This window comes from Pelodiscus sinensis, chromosome 26 (assembly GCF_052426305.1).
Source record: "Pelodiscus sinensis isolate ZL-2025 chromosome 26, ASM5242630v1, whole genome shotgun sequence".
Taxonomy (NCBI): Eukaryota; Metazoa; Chordata; order Testudines; family Trionychidae; genus Pelodiscus; species Pelodiscus sinensis.
The window spans coordinates 291,632-312,259 of NC_143077.1; positions in this window are offsets into that span (position 1 = coordinate 291,632).

A 20,628-nucleotide genomic window follows, 5' to 3' on the forward strand; every position below is an offset into this window, starting at 1 on the left:
CCAATTGCTATTTGCTCTTCTTCCATAGATCGCTGTCTGGTTTCCATCTGCCGGCAGGGTCTCGGGAGGGTGGCTCCTTTCGGTCTCTGCCACCACATGGCCAGCCTCTCATCTCCTCCAAGTCTACAGGGACCGAAAAAGAGACAGAGAACGGTTAGGAGCTAGGCCACCCTAGATGTGTGGAAAGGACAGACACGTGCGTCACCTGGCTGCTGCTCACTGGAGCCCAGTGTTGCCTCTAACATTTCCCCTCCAGGAGCGGAGTGAGTTTTGTCTCGTGCTCCAAGATCGAGGTCGCGTGCCCTTCTTCGGATGCCTGCCACCCAGGCGAAGACATGTCTCGTCTGTGTTTTTAAAACGTTCTGGAAGAAAGAGTACTAACACAAGGGAGAATTAACAAGGTCATTTAAACTGTAAATATTTGTTTGATATGAAGTCAAATAAAAGGAAAATTAATACTGCAACATTTTCAGTGGCCAACCTCCTCTCCTCTCCTCTCCTCTCCCCTCCCCTCCCCTCCCCTCCCCTGCCCTGCCCTGCCCCCTCCAGCTGGCCTAGATGATCTCTCCGGGTCCCTTATGGTAAAGCCCGCCCCGGGACCCTGTGCTGAGGTGACAAGTTCTTCACAAGATACTGGGTATGTAAACTTTTTACGGAAAAGCGTCCGTGGCCAATCTAGACGCGCTTTTCTGCAAAAAAGCCCCAATCGCCATTTTCGCCATCGGGGCTTTTTTGCGGAAAAGAACTCTCTGCTGTCTACACTGGCCCTTTTGCGCAGAAGTCTTTCGGAAAAAGACTTTTGCCCGAACGGGAGCAGCATAGTATTCCCGCAGAAGCACTGACAATCTTACATGAGATCGTCGGTGCTTTTGCGGAAATTCAAGCGGCCAGTGTAGACAGCTGGCAAGTTTTTCCGCAAAAGCAGATGATTAGCACACTTTCCTAGTTGAAAATCCAAGGAGAAGAAAGGGGAGAATTGCAAATCAAGACTCTCTTAAGGTGTCTGAAAGCTACTTTGGTCTGGGCCGGTACTCAGTGGTACCAAGGCAGACTTTTCTGTGGCTCGGTTGTCTAATGCCACACTAGAACAAGTCTACCACACCGAACGAAAGAGCAGACAATTACATGAAAGGGAAAAAAGGTGGCTTGGCAGAGAATTTGCTTCCGGACAAAAACAAGAGACTGCGGTGGTTAAAGAAGAACGGGAGGCATACCTGTGCATAAACCAATTCACCAGAAACCTTCTGAACAACCAGTTCAGTCACATGTCCTTACAGGGACAAGCACCTTAATGACGGTAGCCCTGACATTTTATTTTGCAGACGATTCTACTTGTGGAAGGGCTGCTGGAGTGAAACTTGAGGCCCAAGCAGGAGGAAAGTTTGATTTTCTAGTACCAAATAGAAAAACAATAATAGAACAAAAAGGCTAAAAGATGCCTAAGGGCGGAGATAGGGTCCAGAATGACTTAGACAAATTGGAGGATTGGGCCACAAGAAATCTGATGAGGTTCAACAAGGACAAGTGTACAGTCCTGCACTTGGGATGGAAGAATCCCAAGCATAGTTACAAGCTGGGGACCAACCAGTTAAGTAGTAGTTCTGCAGACAGGACCTGGGGGTTACAGTGGATGAGAAGCTGGAGATGAGTCAACAGTGTGCCCTTGTAGCCAAGAAGGCTAATGGCATATTAGGTTGCATTAAGAGGAGCATTGCCAGTAGATCCAGAGATGTCATTATTCCCCTTTATTCGGCTTTGGTGGGGCCACATCTGGAGTACTGTGTCCAGTTCTGGGCCCCCCACTACAGAAGGGATGTGGACACATTGGAGAGGGTCCAGCAGAGGACAACCAAAACGATTAGGGGGCTGGAGCAATTGCTCTATGAAGAGGCTGAGGGATTTAGGTTTCTTTAGTCTGAAGAGGAGACCATGAGGGGGGATTTTATAGTAGCCTTCAACTTCCTTATAAGGACACAGGAACGCAAGGTAACCTGTTCTCCCAACTCTCGCTTTCAGACGGGGTGGGGAACCTTATTGGGGGGGCGGAAGGCACACACTAGTAGGGTTGCCAGATGGTTTCAGCAAAAAAAAAAAAAAAAAAAAAAAAGGGGCCAGGAAAATTTTTGTTGAGGGAAAGAAGCCAACCAAACAAAAAAACCCCACCAGGAACATTTTTGTTGAGCAAAATCCAGTTGTGACCCCTTTAATTAGTCAGCCAATCTCCCCGCCCCGGCTTATTTCTGCTGGGCACAGAGGAAAAGCAGAAAATACTGGACATTTTGTATGTCCGGTATTTTCTAAATTTATTTACCGGACAAAAAGTGCAACTACCGGGCTGTCTGGCTCAGTGCTAGACACCTGGCAACCCTACACACAAGTGTGAAGAAAAAAAAATCCCAAACCCCACCATCCGCATTAACACATGCCCCAACTGAGAAGGAGGAAGAGGCTTCCCACATTCCCCTCGCACACAAGGCTTCCCTTGTGAGGAGGGGGGGGCGGGGGGCGGGGCGGGGCAGGCTAGCAGAATTTGTCTGCTCCAATCTGGCCACCCAGAGAAATAAAAAAGCAAATTGAAAGAGCCAGACGAATACCTAGAAACCATCTACTTCAAGACAGACCCAAGAAAACCAACAATAGAACACCACTTGTCATCACCTACAACCCCCAACTTAAACCTGTCCAACACATTATCAATAAACTACAGCCTATATTGGAACAGGATACCATACTCAAAGAGGCTCTGGGAGACAGACCCATAGTCTCCTATAGACAACCACCTAACCTCAAGATCATTCTTACCAACCACCACAGGACATACCACACTAATACCAACCCTGGTACCTTCCCTTGCAACAAACCCCGTTGCCAGCTTTGTCCACATATTCATTCTGCTGATACCATTATTGGACCCAACCAAGTGAGTTATAAGATCAAGAACACATATTCCTGCGCATCCAGAAATATAATCTATGCTATCGTGTGCCGAAAGTGTCCGTCTGCTATGTACATTGGACAAACATCTCAGACACTTCGCCAAAGGATTAATGCCCACAAAACAGATATCAGACAAGATCACAAAGAGAAAACAGTTTCTTGCCATTTTAACCAGAAAGGACACTCTCTCAATGACTTGACCACCTGCATTCTGCTACAAAGACCTTTTACATCTGCACTTGAAAGGGAATCCTCTGAACTGTCATTCATGTTAAAATTCGACACTTTCCAACAAGGACTTAGTTCAAATGTTTGTTATCTCACCCATTACCAAGATAGTTTCCCCAATTATCACCTCTAATACCATTAACTCACAAACATCCCACTCTCCCTACCTCTAATATCATCAATTCACAGACACTTACCTTCCTTCCCCCTCCCCCCCACCGCATCCCCCTCCTGTTCTGCAATGTGATTTGTCCTTTTCATATTTGTTCTTTTTTTTAATTGTATCCTTTGGTATATACGGTTGTGACTACTTTCTTCCACTATTTGATCTGAGGAAGTGGGTCTGGCCCACGAAAGCTCATCATCTAATAAACCATCTTGTTAGTCTTTAAAGTGCTACATTGTCCTGCATTTTGCTTCAACTACCCCAGGCTAACACGGCTACATTTCTATCACCAATCTGGAGGGGAGCTAGAGCGTTAGTGTGGGAACCTTGAGTCTCGAGGGCCACACTCACGTGAGCTGGGGTATTAGGTTCCTCACCCCTGCTTTAAAAACAAAACCTCTTACTCTTAAAAATCGATCCCCGTATCTCTGGTCGGACCAGCTTCACGCAGGTCCTCCGGGATGGAAAACTGCAGCAAACTGTATGAACAGAAACAAACAGAAGCCCCAATCGCAGCTGGAGGTGGGGCGAGGCTGCCCCAGCAGGGACACAACGGGGCAGCCGCCCTCCACCAGATCAGGAAAACAACCGCGCCATTCCCCGGCCAGCAGGAAGGCGAGTGCCGCTGCAAGGCTCCGCAAGGGAGGTGGGCGGCAGAGGGGTGTTTGTGCGCGGCCGCGCGCCTTCAGCGGCAACTCCCCTGGTGCCCCCTTCTCTAGTCCAGCCAGGCCTAAAATGCTCAGTGCTTAGAAGGCGGGTGGGGAACCTAAGGCCTGGGTGCTTGGGGCTCCTCCACCGTCGCCCCCTCCCCACGCCGTGGGGCTGGAGCGCACAAAGCGACTAGGCTGGGCCCTGCAGTGCTCTGGCGCCAGGGGGACGTTTCTCCGCTCAGCTGGGGGCCAGGCAGGGAGGCTTTTCTGTCGGTTGGTTTGTCTGTCACCTGTTTGCCCCCCAATTCTCAGCCACTCCCCCCCTCTCCCCACACGCCCCCACCCAGGACGCTCTCGGCCTCTGCAGGAGGCACAGCCGGGCACTGGGCAGCACTGCGGGCAGCCAGGGCCAGAGCATCCCCCCCCACAGCGCCCCCCGCCGAACTGCCCCCCCCCGGGCACAGGGGGGATTCAGCGGGCACCCGGCCCCGCCCCCAGGCAGCGAGCAGCGCGGGGAGCAGGGCTCAGGCCGCCCCGCCCCCCCGCGTGCGGGACACGTTCTGTGCGTGCCCCGCCCGCGGGAACCACCCCTCGAGGGCGCGCGGCTCCCCGGCGGGCGGGGGGAAGGGGCACGTGACACTCCCGGGCCCCGGTGGCCCGCAGCCCCCCCTCCCCGAGACACCCACGTGACTGGAGCCCGGGTCAGCTCCCGCGCCCGGCACCACGTGGGGGGGGGGGTCACAGGGGCGCTGCTCCCCGGGGAGGCAGCAGCGCCGGGGGGGGGGGGGGGGGGCAGAAATCGCCCCCCCACCTCCGCCAGGGGCCGCCCCGCCGATGTCCAGCCTGGGGCCCGGAGAGAAGCAGGCGGGGGGGGGGGGCTCCACGTCACTGCCAGCTCCCGCCCCGCCCCCAGGCTCCGCCCCTCAGCGCCCCCCGCAGCGTTTTCCCGCCCGCCTCGTGGGCGCGAGCGTCCCGGGAGTTTCCCGCCCAGCCAGCGCCGCCCGCGCCTGCGCTCTCCCGCGCCCTGTCCCCTCCTGCCCCCCCCAGTGCCAAGGCCCCCCCCGGCCCCTCCCCCTCCCTCCTGCCCCCCCAGTGCCGAGCACCCCCCCGGCCCCTCACCCCCTCCTGCCCCCCCAGTGCCGAGCACCCCCCCGGCCCCTCACCCCCTCCTGCCCCCCCAGTGCCGAGCACCCCCCCGGCCCCTCACCCCCTCCTGCCCCCCCCCAGTGCCGAGCACCCCCCCCGGCCCCTCACACCCAGCCTGCTCCTACACCTCACCCCTGTCCAGACACCCCACCCCCAGCCCGCTCCCCCACCTTCCCTCGCGCCCCCTTCTCCCCCTGTCCAGACACCCCACCCCCAGCCCGCTCCCCCACCTTCCCTCGCGCCCCCTCCTCCCCCGGGCCAGACACCAACAAGGGGCGGGCTGGGGGCGGGGCAGCTTCGCACTCGGACCCAGGATTCGCTCGCGCCCCCGCGCGCTCCTCGGACCTTCCTGTCATGGCGGCGCCGGCCGCCCAGTCAGACAACGCCCCCCTGCGACAGCCCATTGGCCGAACCAGAGGCAGGATCCCCTTTGCTGACAGCCCATTGGGCGACACTATCCTCCGCCAAGCCTGTCTTCCGAAAGCCCATTGGCTGGCACACAGCCAGGAACCACCCCTAAGTCACAGACAATTCGAGGACAGAGCAGCCCATTAAGATCCACCCCGGACAGCCTATTGGTCGAGAGCAGTGGCAGGTCAGTCCCCCTAGTCACACCGCATTCGCAGACAGAGCTGTCCGTTAAGATGCAGCCGGGTCAGCCTATTGGGTGCCTCTGATTCAGAACACGCCCCTTAGTCACAGCCCATTCGCGGACAGAAGAGTCTGTTATAATCCACCCCGGACAACCTATTGGCCGCCAGCAGCCCCAGAACACGCCTTTAGTCACCGCCCATTGGCGCACGGAGCAGTCCGTTAAGAGTCACCTCGGACAGCCTCAGATTGGGCGCCACAGATTCCGAACACGCCCTTTACTCTCAGCCCATTCGCGGACAGAACAGTCTGTTACGATCAGTCCGGGACAGTCTCTCGGCCAGCCTTAGTGTAGGGATAACATAGTCAAGTATGAAACATGATTCCCCAAGTGGAAGTGACTCCCCAGAATTTGTTCCCCACAACTAAAAGTCTAAGGAGGAGAAGTTTGTGTGTGGGATCCTGGCGCGGAGCCTGGTGTGTGGGATGAGGGGGCCGGGGGCAGGTGGGGAGAGGGCTGCGCGGAGCCTGGTGTGTGGGATGAGGGGGCCGCGGGCAGGAGGGGAGAGGGCTCCGCGGAGCCTGGAAATAACGAGCTTCTTACTTTGCCTGCTGTCAAAGGGCAAGACTGGGGCCACGTGGCGTGCGGAGCAGGGACAGCAGCTGGGGGCGATGGAATTACACGTGCATTACCCGCAATGACCACCGAGCGGCACTGTGGAGGCGCTTCGGAATTACACGTGCATTACCCGCAATGACCACCGAGCGGCACTGTGGGGGCGCTACGGAATTACACGTGCATTACCGCCGGTGACTACCGAGCGGCACTGTTGCTCTGCTAAGGGCCGTTATTTCCGAATAAAAAAGATTGTTCTTAGGGTAGAAATGCCCCATTCCGAACTAAGAACACGCTGGGCGGGGCTATGCCGGGGGGCGGGGCTATGATAGGGGCGGGGCGCGCTGCGACGTGCCCCGGGAGGCCGCACTATGAGAACTACAAGTCCCAGGATGCGTCGCTAACACTTGGAGTGACAGGAGCGCGGGACCAACCGCGTCGCTCCCTGGTCAATGCCCCGTTGTGATGTCACTTCCGCTGCACCCGCCCAACCGAACAGCGCCGGGCCTGCCCTGGCCCTGCAATGGCCGATGGGAGCTGCGGACAGGGGCACTCAGTTTCCCACAAGCCACTGCGGCTACTTTCCCTACTCCCCCTCATCCGGCCCCTCCCCATTGCTGGGCGGGGCTCCTGCCTCAGAGACGGCAGCGTCCGCAGCTGATGCCCCGCCCCCACTCGGGAGAGGAGACTCCGCGGCAACCCTTCCCCCCCAAACTCCTCCCCGCCCCGTGCAGTCTGATCCCCCCTCAAACTACTCCCCCCCGTGCAGTCTGATCCCCCCAAACTTCCCCCCGCCCCGTGCAGTCTGATCCTCCCCCCCGTGCAGTCTGATCCCCCCCAAACTCCTCCCCGCCCCGTGCAGTCCGATCCCCCCAAACTCTTCCCCGCCCCGTGCAGTGCGATCCCCCCAAATTCCTCTCCCCCCGTGCAGTATGATCCCCCCAAACTCCTCCCCGCCCCGTGCAGTCCGATCCCCCCCAAACTCCTCCCCCCCGTGCAGTCTGATCCTCCCCCCCGTGCAGTCTGATCCCCCCCAAACTCCTCCCCGCCCCGTGCAGTCTGATCCCCCCCAAACTCCTCCCCGCCCCGTGCAGTCCGATCCCCCCCAAACTCTTCCCCGCCCTGTGCAGTCCGATCCCCCCAAACTCCTCCCCGCCCCGTGCAGTCTGATCTCCCCCAAAACTCCTCCCCGCCCCGTGCAGTCTGATCCCCCCCAAACTGCGCTCCGCCCCGTGCAGTCTGAACCCCTCCCCAAACTCCTCCCCGCCCCGTGCAGTCTGATCCTCCCCCCCGTGCAGTCTGATCCCCCCCCAAACTCCTCCCCGCTCCGTGCAGTCTGATCCCCCCCAAACTCCTCTCCCCCCCGTGCAGTCTGATCCCCCCCACACTTCCCTCCGCCCCGTGCAGTCTGATCCCCCCCAAACTCCTGTCCGCCCCGTGCAGTCTGATCCCCCCCAAAGCTCCTCCCTGCCCCGTGCAGTCTGATCCTCCCCCCAAACTCCTCCCCGCTCCGTGCAGTCTGATCCTCCCCCCCGTGCAGTCTGATCCCCCCAAACTCCTCCCCGCTCCGTGCAGTCTGATCCCCCCAAACTCCTCTCCCCCCCGTGCAGTCTGATCCCCCCAAACTCCTCCCCGCCCCGTGCAGTCCGATGCCCCCCAAACTCCTCTCCGCCCCGTGTAGTCTGATCCCCTCCCCAAACTCCTCTCCGCCCCGTGCAGTCTGAACCCCTCCCCAAACTCCTCCCCGCTCCGTGCAGTCTGATCCTCCCCCCCGTGCAGTCTGATCCCCCCAAACTCCTCCCCGCTCCGTGCAGTCTGATCCCCCCAAACTCCTCTCCCCCCCGTGCAGTCTGATCCCCCCAAACTCCTCCCCGCCCCGTGCAGTCCGATGCCCCCCAAACTCGTCTCCGCCCCGTGTAGTCTGATCCCCTCCCCAAACTCCTCTCCGCCCCGTGCAGTCTGAACCCCTCCCCAAACTCCTCGCCGCCCCGTGGAGTCTGATCCTCCCCCCCGTGCAGTCTGATCCCCCCCCAAACTCCTCCCCGCCCCGTGCAGTCTGATCCTCCCCACGTGCAGTCTGATCCCCCCCAAACTCCTCTCCCCCCCGTGCAGTCTGATCCCCCCCAAACTCCTCCCCCGCGGAGCCTGCAGTGCGGGATGAGGGGGCCGGGGGCAGGAGGGGAGAGGGCTGTGCGGAGCCTGCAGTGCGGGATGAGGGGGCCATGGGCAGGAGGGGAGAGGGCTGCGCGGAGCCTGCAGTGCGGGATGAGGGGGCCGGGGGCAGGAGGGGAGAGGGCTGTGCGGAGCCTGGAGTGCGGGATGAGGGGGCCATGGGCAGGAGGGGAGAGGGCTCCGCGGAGCCTGGAAATAACGAGCTTCTTACTTTGCCTGCTGTCAAAGGGCAAGACTGGGGCCACGTGGCGTGCGGAGCAGGGACAGCAGCTGGGGGCGATGGAATTACACGTGCATTACCCGCAATGACCACCGAGCGGCACTGTGGAGGCGCTACGGAATTACACGTGCATTACCGGCAATGACCACCAAGCGGCACTGTGGAGGCGCTACGGAATTACACGTGCTTTACCTGCAATGACCACCGAGCGGCACTGTGGAGGCGCTACGGAATTACACGTGCATTACCCGCAATGACCACCGAGCGGCACTGTGGAGGCGCTACGGAATTACACGTGCATTACCGGCAATGACCACCGAGCGGCACTGTGGAGGCGCTACGGAATTACACGTGCATTACCCGGAATGACCACCGAGCGGCACTGTGGAGGCGCTACGGAATTACACGTGCATTACCGCCGGTGACTACCGAGCGGCACTGTTGCTCTGCTAAGGGCCGTTATTTCCAAATAAAAAAGATTGTTCTTAGGGTAGAAATGCCCCATTCCGAACTAAGAACACGCTGGACGGGGCTATGCCGGGGGGCGGGGCTATGATAGGGGCGGGGCGCGCTGCGACGTGCCCCGGGAGGCCGCACTCTGAGAACTACAAGTCCCAGGATGCGTCGCTAACACTTGGAGTGACAGGAGCGCGGGACCAACCGCGTCGCTCCCTGGTCAATGCCCCGTTGTGATGTCACTTCCGCTGCACCCGCCCAACCGAACAGCGCCGGGCCTGCCCTGGCCCTGCAATGGCCGATGGGAGCTGCGGACAGGGGCACTCAGTTTCCCACAAGCCACTGCGGCTACTTTCCCTACTCCCCCTCATCCCGCCCCTCCCCATTGTTGGGCGGGGCTCCTGCCTCAGAGACGGCAGCGTCCTTAGCTGATGCCCCGCCCCCACTCGGGAGAGGAGACTCTGCGGCAACCCCTCCCCCCCAAACTCCTCCCCGCCCCGTGCAGTCTGCTCCCCCCCACCAAACTCCTCCCCGCCCCGTGCAGTCTGCTCCCCCCCACCAAACTCCTCCCCGCCCCGTGCAGACTGCTCCCCCCCACCAAACTCCTCCCCGCCCCATGCAGTCTGCTCCCCTCCCCAAACTCCTCCCCGCCCCCTGCAGACTGATCACCCCCAAAATTTCTCTCCGCCGCGTGCAGTCCGATCCCCCCCAACCTCCTCTCCGCCCCGTGCAGTCCGATCCCCCCCAAGCTCCTCCCCCCCGTGCAGTCCGCTCCCCCCCACCAAACTGCTCTCCGCCCCGTGCAGTCTGCTCCCCCCCAAACTCCTCCCCGCCCCGTGCAGTCTGCTCCCCCCCAAACTCCTCCCCGCCCCGTGCAGTCTGCTCCCCCCAACTCCTCCCCGCCCCGTGCAGTCTGCCCCCCACAACTCCTCTCGGCCCTGTGCAGTCTGCTCCCCTCCCCAAACTCCTCCTCCCCCCGTGCAGTCTGATCCCCCCAAACTCCTCCCCCCGTGCAGTCTGATCCCCCCAAACTCCTCGCCCCGTGCAGTCTGATCTCCTACCCCCCACAAATCTCCTCCCCCCGTGCAGTCTGATCCCCCCCAAACTCCTCGCCCCGTGCAGTCTGATCTCCTACCCCCCACAAAACTCCCCCCGTGCAGTCTGATCCCCCCCAAACTCCTCCCCCCCGTGCAGTCTGATCCCCTACCCCCCAAACTCCTCCCCCCCCCGTGCAGTCCGCTCCCCCCCACCAAACTGCTCTCCGCCCCGTGCAGTCTGCTCCCCCTCACCACCAAACTCCTCTCCGCCCCGTGCAGTCTGATCCCCCTCCAAACTCCTCCCCCCCGTGCAGTCTGATCCCCCCCAAACTGCTCCCCACCCCGTGCAGTCTGATCCCCCCCAAACTGCTCCCCACCCCGTGCAGTCTGCTCCCCCCAACTCCTCCCCACCCCGTGCAGTCTGATCCCCACCAAACTCCTCTCCGCCCCGTGCAGTCTGATCCCCCCCCACCAAACTCCTCTCCGCCCCGTGCAGTCTGCTCCCCCCCACCAAACTCCTCTCCGCCCCGTGCAGTCTGCTCCCCCCAACTCCTCCCCGCCCCGTGCAGTCTGCTCCCCCTCACCACCAAACTCCTCTCCGCCCCGTGCAGTCTGCTCCCCCCCCAAACTCCTCCTCCCCCCGTGCAGTCTGATCCCCCCAAACTCCTCCCCCCGTGCAGTCTGATCCCCCCCAAACTCCTCCCCCCGTGCAGTCTCATCCCCCCCAAACTCCTCGCCCCGTGCAGTCTGATCCCCCCCAAACTCCTCGCCCCGTGCAGTCTGATCTCCTACCCCCCACAAAACTCCTCCCTCCGTGCAGTCTGATCCCCCCCAAACTCCTCGCCCCGTGCAGTCTGATCTCCTACCCCCCACAAAACTCCCCCCGTGCAGTCTGATCCCCCCCAAACTCCTCTCCGCCCCGTGCAGTCTGCTCCCCCTCCAAACTCCTCCCCCCCGTGCAGTCTGCTCCCCCCAACTCCTCCCCGCCCCGTGCAGTCTGCTCCCCCTCACCACCACGCTCCTCTCCGCCCCGTGCAGTCTGATCCCCCTCCAAACTCCTCCCCCCCGTGCAGTCTGCTCCCCCCAACTCCTCCCCGCCCCGTGCAGTCTGCTCCCCCTCACCACCACGCTCCTCTCCGCCCCGTGCAGTCTGATCCCCCTCCAAACTCCTCCCCCCCGTGCAGTCTGCTCCCCTCCCCAAACTCCTCCCCGCCCCGTGCAGTCTGCTCCCCTCCCCAAACTCCTCCCCGCCCCGTGCAGTCTGCTCCCCTCCCCAAACTCCTCCCCGCCCCCTGTAGACTGATCACCCCCAAAATTTCTCTCCGCCGCGTGCAGTCCGATCCCCCCCAACCTCCTCTCCGCCCCGTGCAGTCCGATCCCCCCCAAGCTCCTCCCCCCCACCAAACTGCTCTCCGCCCCGTGCAGTCTGCTCCCCCCCAAACTCCTCCCCGCCCCGTGCAGTCTGCTCCCCCCAACTCCTCCCCGCCCCGTGCAGTCTGCTCCCCTCCCCAAACTCCTCCCCGCCCCCTGCAGACTGATCACCCCCAAAATTTCTCTCCGCCGCGTGCAGTCCGATCCCCCCCAACCTCCTCTCCGCCCCGTGCAGTCCGATCCCCCCCAAGCTCCTCCCCCCCACCAAACTGCTCTCCGCCCCGGGCAGTCTGCTCCCCCCCAAACTCCTCCCCGCCCCGTGCAGTCTGCTCCCCCCAACTCCTCCCCGCCCCGTGCAGTCTGCTCCCCTCCCCAAACTCCTCCCCGCCCCCTGCAGACTGATCACCCCCAAAATTTCTCTCCGCCGCGTGCAGTCCGATCCCCCCCAACCTCCTCTCCGCCCCGTGCAGTCCGATCCCCCCCAAGCTCCTCCCCCCCACCAAACTGCTCTCCGCCCCGTGCAGTCTGCTCCCCCCCAAACTCCTCCCCGCTCCGTGCAGTCTGCTCCCCCCAACTCCTCCCCGCCCCGTGCAGTCTGCTCCCCCTCACCACCAAACTCCTCTCCGCCCCGTGCAGTCTGATCCCCCTCCAAACTCCTCCCCCCCGTGCAGTCTGATCCCCCCCAAACTGCTCCCCACCCCGTGCAGTCTGATCCCCCCCAAACTGCTCCCCACCCCGTGCAGTCTGCTCCCCCCAACTCCTCCCCACCCCGTGCAGTCTGATCCCCACCAAACTCCTCTCCGCCCCGTGCAGTCTGCTCCCCCCCAAACTCCTCTCCGCCCCGTGCAGTCTGCTCCCCCCAACTCCTCCCCGTCCCGTGCAGTCTGCTCCCCCTCACCACCAAACTCCTCTCCGCCCCGTGCAGTCTGCTCCCCCCAACTCCTCCCCACCCCGTGCAGTCTGATCCCCCCCAAACTCCTCTCCGCCCCGTGCAGTCTGCTCCCTCCCAAACTCCTCTCCGCCCCGTGCAGTCTGCTCCCCCCAACTCCTCCCCGCCCCGTGCAGTCTGCTCCCCCTCACCACCAAACTCCTCTCCGCCCCGTGCAGTCTGCTCCCCGCCATCAAACTCCTCCCCGCCCAATGCAGTGTGAACCCCCCCAAATTCCTCTCCGCCCCGTGCAGTCTGAACCCCCCCCAAATTCCTCTCCGCCCCGTGCAGTCTGCTCCCCCCCAACTCCTCTCCCCCAGTGCAGTCTGCTCCCCCTCACCACCAAACTCGTCCCTGCCCCGTGCAGTCTGCTCCCCTCCCCAAACTCCTCCCCGCCCCCTGCAGACTGATCACCCCCAAAATTTCTCTCCGCCGCGTGCAGTCCGATCCCCCCCAACCTCCTCTCCGCCCCGTGCAGTCCGATCCCCCCCAAGCTCCTCCCCCCCGTGCAGTCCGCTCCCCCCCACCAAACTGCTCTCCGCCCCGTGCAGTCTGCTCCCCCCAACTCCTCCCCGCCCCGTGCAGTCTGCTCCCCCTCACCACCAAACTCCTCTCCGCCCCGTGCAGTCTGATCCCCCTCCAAACTCCTCCCCCCCGTGCAGTCTGCTCCCCCCAACTCCTCCCCGCCCCGTGCAGTCTGCTCCCCCTCACCACCAAACTCCTCTCCGCCCCGTGCAGTCTGATCCCCCTCCAAACTCCTCCCCCCCGTGCAGTCTGATCCCCCCCAAACTGCTCCCCACCCCGTGCAGTCTGATCCCCCCCAAACTGCTCCCCACCCCGTGCAGTCTGCTCCCCCCAACTCCTCCCCACCCCGTGCAGTCTGATCCCCACCAAACTCCTCTCCGCCCCGTGCAGTCTGATCCCCCCCACCAAACTCCTCTCCGCCCCGTGCAGTCTGCTCCCCCCCAAACTCCTCTCCGCCCCGTGCAGTCTGCTCCCCCCAACTCCTCCCCGCCCCGTGCAGTCTGCTCCCCCTCACCACCAAACTCCTCTCCGCCCCGTGCAGTCTGCTCCCCCCCCAAACTCCTCCTCCCCCCGTGCAGTCTGATCCCCCCCAAACTCCTCCCCCCGTGCAGTCTGATCCCCCCCAAACTCCTCCCCCCGTGCAGTCTCATCCCCCCCAAACTCCTCGCCCCGTGCAGTCTGATCCCCCCCAAACTCCTCGCCCCGTGCAGTCTGATCTCCTACCCCCCACAAAACTCCTCCCTCCGTGCAGTCTGATCCCCCCCAAACTCCTCCCCCCGTGCAGTCTGATCTCCTACCCCCCACAAAACTCCCCCCGTGCAGTCTGATCCCCCCCAAACTCCTCCCCCCCGTGCAGTCTGATCCCCTACCCCCCAAACTCCTCCCCGCCCCATGCAGTCTGATCCCCCACCACCACCAAACTCCTCTCCCCCCCATGCAGTCTGCTCCCCCCAACACCAAATTTCCCAGCCGGCTTGTGCGGGGACTGGCAGCGGGACAGGCTGATGCTGCTGTTGCCTTCGAAAGTGCAGCGGGGAGCATGAGGCGGGTGGGGGGGGAGGGGGGGCGGCTGCCTCTGCTGCGTCCCGTTCACAAGCCCAGAGGGGCCGCGCGAGGATTTTCCGGAGACCCCGAGGAGTTTTCTGCCGCTCACTTCTGTGTCCCAGCTGAGTTCCTGCCGGTCAGTGGCCCCGCCCCCAGACCAGGCCACGCCCCTGCCATTAATGACGGAGCCTGGGACCCGTCTGTGTGCCCCACAAACCCACGTGTCACTCGCCGGGGAGCCGATAGAACGTGCCCCGCGTTCCATCATTTGCATGCACCGCGCCAGGGCAATGACGTCACTAGCAGTGCGCTGCTGTTCGTAGCCGGCAGTGGCAGCTTCGCACCGAGCCGGGCCACGAGGCAGCGGGCGCAGCGCTGGGGGCGGAGCTACAGGGGAGCGGCCCGGCCGGGCGGGGTGCACACTGGGGCGCCCAAGGGCTGAGATCCGGGCGGGGCAGCGTCACGCTCTGACCTCGCTGCCGCCTCCCGCTGCCTCTCCCTTGGGGCCGGGTGGCGCGGACCGGAAGCCGCTGCACTGCCCGGATTTCCTGGGGAACACGCTCCCTGTGACGTCAGGGCCTGCCACAGAGGCAGGGCGCCACCCCGGCCAAGCAAGGAGCAGAGCTAGGGTTGCCAGATGGTTTCACCAAAATACCAGACACGCCTGACATGACATCACAATCTGCATTCCATCTGATTTAGAAAATACCAGACATTTATCAGAGGAGTAGCCGCGTTAGTCTGAATCTGCAAAAGCAGCGAGGAGTCCTGTGGCACAGAACTCCTTGCCGCTTTCGCGGACATTTATATTTTCTCAATTTGTTTCCCCGAAGAAAAAGCTGAAAGCCTGGACCGTCCAGTTCAAAACCGGACACCTGGCAACCATAAGCAGAGTGGTGCCTTGTCGGAGCGGTTCCAGCCTCCGCTCTGCTGTCCTTCCTCTGCCCCACGTACCACGGGAGCTGGTGGCCTACGCTGGCTGCACCGCCGCAGGAAACCTCCAACCCCAGTCGCTGTCCCAGCCAGGCACCCCGTGTCTGAACCCGTCCCGCCTGGCCCCGTGTCTCCTGCCTACCACCCGCTGACCTGGCACCAGCTGAGCGCTCGTACCTGGGCACCTTCCGGTCACGGTTCCCAGTCGGTTGCTGTCAGGCTGTGGACCGAGCAAACGTCACTTCCGGTCCGTGGGACTGAACGCACGTGGCGCCGGCATGATGCGAGGCCGCTCCTTGTTGCCCCACGTCGGATACAAAAGGAGCAGCTACCGCGCGGCAGTTAGGGCCTCGTGCTGAAACGCGCTGCAGCAGTGCTACTCTTCCCTGCCCCTCTCATCCCAGTTGCATGCTCCAGATGGGAGGGGAGGGGTGTCGCTTTCCAGGAGCTACTGCTGCCAGGGCACCGTCTGACTGGCACACGTCAGACGCACACGCCCGTGCAACAGCCACTCACCCTGCCAAATGCTCACACGCAGGGATGCGTGTACACACTCACAAACGCGAATTAACAGATTAACACGCCTGGGCGCCCACTCGTGCCCTCGCTCAGATGCCCACACACGCATCTGCTCAATCTGCCCGCACGCAGGCACGTGCACACACACGCAAATGGACACTTGCGGACGCACACACTTGCACTCATACTTACGTGCGCACGCATGCACGCCGAGTAACAGTCGCCTAGAAGGACTCACCAATAATATCAAACTCAAAAGCCAAAGATTAGATCAATTAGGAGACAACTATTCCCACGAGGCCCTAATCCATGGCTGGGGCTCCTCGGTGCTGCTGGGAGACCAAGTCTTTATTTCAATCCCAGTTTTGCCAACTCTCGGCATGCGTGACGCTAGGTCAATTGGCAGCCTACTCACTTAGTTTTCCGTATGATCCTAGACACGTTAAGTATCGCCAGCCAGGAGATTCGGGGAGGGTGGCGGGGGGGGGGGGGGGATTAATGACATTTTTAAAAATACAAAAATCGGTGTTCAGTTTCTGTTGTAGATAAACCTATGTACTTCATATGACTTGACACTGTGCCTCTCCATATAACCTTGTAACTTTGTATTAATCCATATGACCTTGTCACTTTGTATTAGAACCTGAATCCATATAACCTTGTAACTTAGTTTTCTACATAGGGTTCTAATACAGAGTATATAGTTAAAGAGGTAAAAATGTCATTTGCTAGGAGTAGAATAAGATCTTTCCCCCACTCTCTCCCCCCCACTCTGTAATCAATTGCCCAGTTGAATGAACGAGGTGTGAATGAGTAACACTTGGGAGCCAAGCACCTCCAGAGAGCTACACCAGTTGAAAAGGGGGTAGAAGCCAGACCCAAGGTGTCAAGAGGGCTCAAGAAAGAAGAGCAGACATATTGAAGGCCTTGGGGATTAGAAGCAAGCACCTTCTTTGGAAAACACCCTCTCTTAACAGACAGCACCCACAAAGGGACCAAAGGACACAGACCCAGATTTTGAATCTGGGATATATTTGCATAAGAGGGAAGCTGCTATAAAAGTGAGTTGTCTTGCAGAGGACTCCGGGTCTCATCTTGTCACCATCGGAGCATCGATCCGGATCAGCAGAAGCCCGGCTCCACCCCTCCCCCATCTAACTCACCTGGCCAGTGAAGTTAAGGGGAGCAACAAGTTGGTAACAACAGCAAGACGGAGTGTGCTTGTGCACGTGTGTGTGTGTGTGTGTGAGAGAGTGAGTGCGTGAGTGACACAGAATAATCAATACTTATCATATGCATGTGGTAAATAAATATATATATATATAAATTAATGTGTGTGTGTGTGATCAATAAATGTGGCGTGTTGCCTTATCCCTCTGAAAAAGATCCCGAGTACTTCTTTTAAGTACAACACTGTGACTTTTGTACTTCGTATTTTCAAGTTCTTCCACCACGAGCCAGAGGGCCTTTTCTCAGGGACCCGTACCACGCTCGCAAACGTCTGTGCGGCCCTCCCTCGATACTTACCTTGAGCCAATTGCTATTTGCTCTTCTTCCATAGATCGCTGTCTGGTTTCCATCTGCCGGCAGGGTCTCGGGAGGGTGGCTCCTTTCGGTCTCTGCCACCACATGGCCAGCCTCTCATCTCCTCCAAGTCTACAGGGACCGAAAAAGAGACAGAGAACGGTTAGGAGCTAGGCCACCCTAGATGTGTGGAAAGGACAGACACCTGCGTCACCTGGCTGCTGCTCACTGGAGCCCAGTGTTGCCTCTAACATTTCCCCTCCAGGAGCGGAGTGAGTTTTGTCTCGTGCTCCAAGATCGAGGTCACGTGCCCTTCTTCGGATGCCTGCCACCCAGGCGAAGACATGTCTCGTCTGTGTTTTTAAAACGTTCTGGAAGAAAGAGTACTAACACAAGGGAGAATTAACAAGGTCATTTAAACTGTAAATATTTGTTTGATATGAAGTCAAATAAAAGGCAAATTAATACTGCAACATTTTCAGTGGCCAACCTCCTCTCCTCTCCTCTCCCCTCCCCTCCCCTGCCCTGCCCCCTCCAGCTGGCCTAGATGATCTCTCCGGGTCCCTTATGGTAAAGCCCGCCCCGGGACCCTGTGCTGAGGTGACAAGTTCTTCACAAGATACTGGGTATGTAAACGTTTTACGGAAAAGCGTCCGTGGCCAATCTAGACGCGCTTTTCTGCAAAAAAGCCCCAATCGCCATTTTCGCCATCGGGGCTTTTTTGCGGAAAAGAACTCTCTGCTGTCTACACTGGCCCTTTTGCGCAGAAGTCTTTCGGAAAAAGACTTTTGCCCGAACGGGAGCAGCATAGTATTCCCGCAGAAGCACTGACAATCTTACATGAGATCGTCAGTGCTTTTGCGGAAATTCAAGCGGCCAGTGTAGACAGCTGGCAAGTTTTTCCGCAAAAGCAGATGATTAGCACACTTTCCTAGTTGAAAATCCAAGGAGAAGAAAGGGGAGAATTGCAAATCAAGACTCTCTTAAGGTGTCTGAAAGCTACTTTGGTCTGGGCCGGTACTCAGTGGTACCAAGGCAGACTTTTCTGTGGCTCGGTTGTCTAATGCCACACTAGAACAAGTCTACCACACCGAACGAAAGAGCAGACAATTACATGAAAGGGAAAAAAGGTGGCTTGGCAGAGAATTTGCTTCCGGACAAAAACAAGAGACTGCGGTGGTTAAAGAAGAACGGGAGGCATACCTGTGCATAAACCAATTCACCAGAAACCTTCTGAACAACCAGTTCAGTCACATGTCCTTACAGGGACAAGCACCTTAATGACGGTAGCCCTGACATTTTATTTTGCAGACGATTCTACTCGTGGAAGGGCTGCTGGAGTGAAACTTGAGGCCCAAGCAGGAGGAAAGTTTGATTTTCTAGTACCAAATAGAAAAACAATAATAGAACAAAAAGGCTAAAAGATGCCTAAGGGCGGAGATAGGGTCCAGAATGACTTAGACAAATTGGAGGATTGGGCCACAAGAAATCTGATGAGGTTCAACAAGGACAAGTGTACAGTCCTGCACTTGGGATGGAAGAATCCCAAGCATAGTTACAAGCTGGGGACCAACCAGTTAAGTAGTAGTTCTGCAGACAGGACCTGGGGGTTACAGTGGATGAGAAGCTGGAGATGAGTCAACAGTGTGCCCTTGTAGCCAAGAAGGCTAATGGCATATTAGGTTGCATTAAGAGGAGCATTGCCAGTAGATCCAGAGATGTCATTATTCCCCTTTATTCGGCTTTGGTGGGGCCACATCTGGAGTACTGTGTCCAGTTCTGGGCCCCCCACTACAGAAGGGATGTGGACACATTGGAGAGGGTCCAGCAGAGGACAACCAAAACGATTAGGGGGCTGGAGCAATTGCTCTATGAAGAGGCTGAGGGATTTAGGTTTCTTTAGTCTGAAGAGGAGACCATGAGGGGGGATTTTATAGTAGCCTTCAACTTCCTTATAAGGACACAGGAACGCAAGGTAACCTGTTCTCCCAACTCTCGCTTTCAGACGGGGTGGGGAACCTTATTGGGGGGGCGGAAGGCACACACTAGTAGGGTTGCCAGATGGTTTCAGCAAAAAAAAAAAAAAAAAAAAAAAAAGGCGCCAGGAAAATTTTTGTTGAGGGAAAGAAGCCAACCAAACAAAAAAACCCCACCAGGAACATTTTTGTTGAGCAAAATCCAGTTGTGACCCCTTTAATTAGTCAGCCAATCTCCCCGCCCCGGCTTATTTCTGCTGGGCACAGAGGAAAAGCAGAAAATACTGGACATTTTGTATGTCCGGTATTTTCTAAATTTATTTACCGGACAAAAAGTGCAACTACCGGGCTGTCTGGCTCAGTGCTAGACACCTGGCAACCCTACACACAAGTGTGAAGAAAAAAAAATCCCAAACCCCACCATCCGCATTAACACATGCCCCAACTGAGAAGGAGGAAGAGGCTTCCCACATTCCCCTCGCACACAAGGCTTCCCTTGTGAGGAGGGGGGGGCGGGGGGCGGGGCGGGGCAGGCTAGCAGAATTTGTCTGCTCCAATCTGGCCACCCAGAGAAATAAAAAAGCAAATTGAAAGAGCCAGACGAATACCTAGAAACCATCTACTTCAAGACAGACCCAAGAAAACCAACAATAGAACACCACTTGTCATCACCTACAACCCCCAACTTAAACCTGTCCAACACATTATCAATAAACTACAGCCTATATTGGAACAGGATACCATACTCAAAGAGGCTCTGGGAGACAGACCCATAGTCTCCTATAGACAACCACCTAACCTCAAGATCATTCTTACCAACCACCACAGGACATACCACACTAATACCAACCCTGGTACCTTCCCTTGCAACAAACCCCGTTGCCAGCTTTGTCCACATATTCATTCTGCTGATACCATTATTGGACCCAACCAAGTGAGTTATAAGATCAAGAACACATATTCCTGCGCATCCAGAAATATAATCTATGCTATCGTGTGCCGAAAGTGTCCGTCTGCTATGTACATTGGACAAACATCTCAGACACTTCGCCAAAGGATTAATGCCCACAAAACAGATATCAGACAAGATCACAAAGAGAAAACAGTTTCTTGCCATTTTAACCAGAAAGGACACTCTCTCAATGACTTGACCACCTGCATTCTGCTACAAAGACCTTTTACATCTGCACTTGAAAGGGAATCCTCTGAACTGTCATTCATGTTAAAATTCGACACTTTCCAACAAGGACTTAGTTCAAATGTTTGTTATCTCACCCATTACCAAGATAGTTTCCACAATTATCACCTCTAATACCATTAACTCACAAACATCCCACTCTCCCTACCTCTAATATCATCAATTCACAGACACTTACCTTCCTTCCCCCTCCCCCCCACCGCATCCCCCTCCTGTTCTGCAATGTGATTTGTCCTTTTCATATTTGTTCTTTTTTTTAATTGTATCCTTTGGTATATACGGTTGTGACTACTTTCTTCCACTATTTGATCTGAGGAAGTGGGTCTGGCCCACGAAAGCTCATCATCTAAAAAACCATCTTGTTAGTCTTTAAAGTGCTACATTGTCCTGC